At 43.0% G+C, this 2845-nt stretch overlaps 1 protein-coding gene across 1 annotated transcript in view; it reads right to left on the bottom strand.

The window, feature by feature from the left end:
* Nucleotides 1–251: 251 nt before the first annotated feature.
* The window catches only part of CDKN1B (cyclin dependent kinase inhibitor 1B), a 25432-nt gene continuing 22838 nt past the window's right edge, over nt 252–2845 (bottom strand). Inside the window, exon 3 of the mRNA XM_019515850.1 lies at nt 252–1487. The gene's annotated coding sequence lies outside the window, so the exon portion shown is untranslated. The remainder of the gene's footprint in view (nt 1488–2845) is intronic.

Below are 2845 nucleotides of genomic sequence, written 5' to 3'. Positions count from 1 at the left end.
ATTTTTAAACCAAGTGGTGTAGCTAAAACATTAAATTCCCCCATTTTAATTGAAGAGGCTGAAGGCATTTTCCCCTCAGTCATAAGAAAATGATTGTTGCCCATGACTTTAGGGGTGAAGAGTGTCTGTAGTCTGATGTTTTATTGAGGCTCAGGAATAGATTCTCAGAAGGAAACCTGCGGCATTGTTTGTCCAAATGTATTTCTTCTTGTGCCAGGTAGAGGGGAAATTGAAACACCAGAGAGCATGTCTCTTATATATGGCACTTTTCTTTATTGATTGCTTGATGTGAAACAGTATCCATATGCAACTTTATTTTTTATGCATTACAAAAAATATTAAAGTTGGCTCAGTCTGCAATCATTTAAGCACAGCCATATTAATTAACAGAAAAAGGAAAAAATAAACCAAAACTAAAAATTCTACCAAATAGAGCATTTACAAATGCACAAAAACATGCCACTTTGGCTTTATGGGGAAAAATATCCTCTTCTAGATTAAAAAAAATCTTTTAACATAAATAAGTTAGTATAATTTCTCAGTGTCTTTACAGAGTTATGTACACAGGTACACTTCAAACTTTTTTTTTATTTTTACATACAGGTACACAGGCAATGTAGAAATACTGTTTAAAGATGTAGTATCCCTTTTCAACCATGAATATTAGGAAGTTGGGTAAGATCAGGAAAAAAAAGAAAAACACAGTATTCTGGTTTTGAAGTATGAACTCTACTGATTCATTTGGCAGCATTCAAGCAATGCTACAGATGGGACAAATTTAAAGAATTTTATAGTAGTTCTACTGGTTTAAGGGATTTAAGGAGTTCCAGGAAGAATAATATTAATAAAATAATAAACATTTTGTTGCTACATAACGGAAACATCAGAGCTCCCACCTCTTTTTTCAGCTTAATGTAATAAGTAAAAACTTCACAAGCAAGCTATAATGGCCTGCTGAAACCAGTGTTACCATTATGGTGCATTAAAATAAAGGGGGGGGGGTTGAACATTGTAGAACCCCATTTAAAGGAACAATACATCTTTAAGTGATAAAAAGCCTACACTGCTTCTCTTCATACAGTTCTCTGCTTGCTAGTTTGTGAAAGCAAGTTTCAGTCACTCACCTTTTTCCACTCCCTCCCCTCCCTCCCCCCCCAAAACCGTTTATGTGCTACATAAGGTAAAAACTATATACACAGGTAGTACAAAGAAGCAAATAAGGAAATACCTAATTGCACAATGCTACATCCAATGCTTTTAGAGGCAGATCTTTTAAGAGTGCCTAACATTTTAGTGTTATTGTTTTGTTTTTTTTTGTCATTTTGTGTGTTTTGTTTTGTTTTTTCTTCAGTGCTTGTACAAGATCTCCATCCCATGGAGAATTAACGATATGTATTTTTTTTTATTAATTTGTAATAGACCTTTACATCTCCCTGGCTTCATCCACCACTGGAGCATCCCGATGAAGGAGGAAATGCAGATGAACTCTGCAAGGAAAAACAACAAGGGCAGGTATTAGCAGGGCCGGGAGGTGGGGGGGAGGGAGGAGGAAGGCAGGAGGCAGCTTTACTTCGAAAGCCCCGAGATCCAGGGCCGCAGTCTTGGCCCCACGGGCTGGGGAGGTTGCAAACGGGTGTGGTGCCAGGCAGGGGAACAGAGGGGCAGATCCCTGTGGAAAAACAACACACCCGAGCCCGCCTCCCCCAGCCCACGGAAATGGGAGTGGTTCCCTCCGCGCCTGTAAACAGGGCTCGGACACCGAGTCACCAGGTCTGCGGCGCTCGGCTGCGGGAGGGGGGAGGGGAGCCGGAGCTGTTTTCGCGGCCGGTGCGCGGGGCGCCGGCGACTGCCGTTGCTCCCCGCCCCGAGGCAGCGCGCGAGAGCACGCAGACTAGAAGAAAAGCAGGAGCCCTCTTCCCTCCACACTTAACCCCTTGGTTCGGCCGCCCGCCGCGGCTCCGCTTCCCCTTCCCTCACCCAAATAAACAGACAGTAGTAGTGCTATTTGCATACACATCATGCTGACGTGTTCCTGGCCCCGTTTACCCCAGCGGGGCTCATTTGTGCTCACTTCTGCTTTCCAGCTTCATCTGCTCGGCACCGAGCATGTCTGTCAACCTCCCTTTTTCTTTAAAAAAAACCCAAAAAACAAAACCTCGATTCCCTTCAAACCACCAGCCGAGGCACTAGCCCTCCCCAACCCAGCCCCTGGCTGCTTCAAAAAAACAAACTCATTAACCCCCTCGGTGCCCTGGGCACTCACTGCGGTGCCAGCGTATTCAAAATCATCAGCATCAAAATCAGAATCATAAAAATAATAAATATCAAATAATACACAAATAACACTAATGATGATGATGACCATAGTAAGAAGGGTGCCATCCTTTTAAAATCATCATCACAACAATAATAAAAGCAGCATAAAAATAATAACCAAAAATAATACACATAATGATAACAATGATGATGATAGTAAGCAGAAGACGTGTTCTGCCCACCCTGGATTTCAATCCAAATGCTCCCCTTACTTTTTCTCCACTCCTTACTGACTTAAGAGATCTCACCCTGGCTTGTTTGCTGCACCAGAGACAATGCCAACATTGTCAACCAGTTTAGAAAAAGAAAAAAACCCAAGCAGCAAAGAGAAGGGGAAAAATACTTGTCATTTGACTTTTTTGTTTTTGAAGTGAGCCTGTTTTGAAATTCATTTTGCCAGCATCTTATTGGGGACAGGAGGACTCAGCACCTTCTAGCCAAGTGGCCCGAACCCCCCCCAGCCAGGTTCTTGTGGAGAAGCAGCCTACAGCCAGGACTTGCTCAGACCCCCCCCCCCCCCAAAAAATTC

Source organism: Gavialis gangeticus, unplaced genomic scaffold (genome assembly GCF_001723915.1).
Source record: "Gavialis gangeticus isolate Ggan-Ray unplaced genomic scaffold, GavGan_comp1, whole genome shotgun sequence".
Taxonomy (NCBI): Eukaryota; Metazoa; Chordata; order Crocodylia; family Gavialidae; genus Gavialis; species Gavialis gangeticus.
This window is presented reverse-complemented; position numbering and strand designations above follow the sequence as displayed.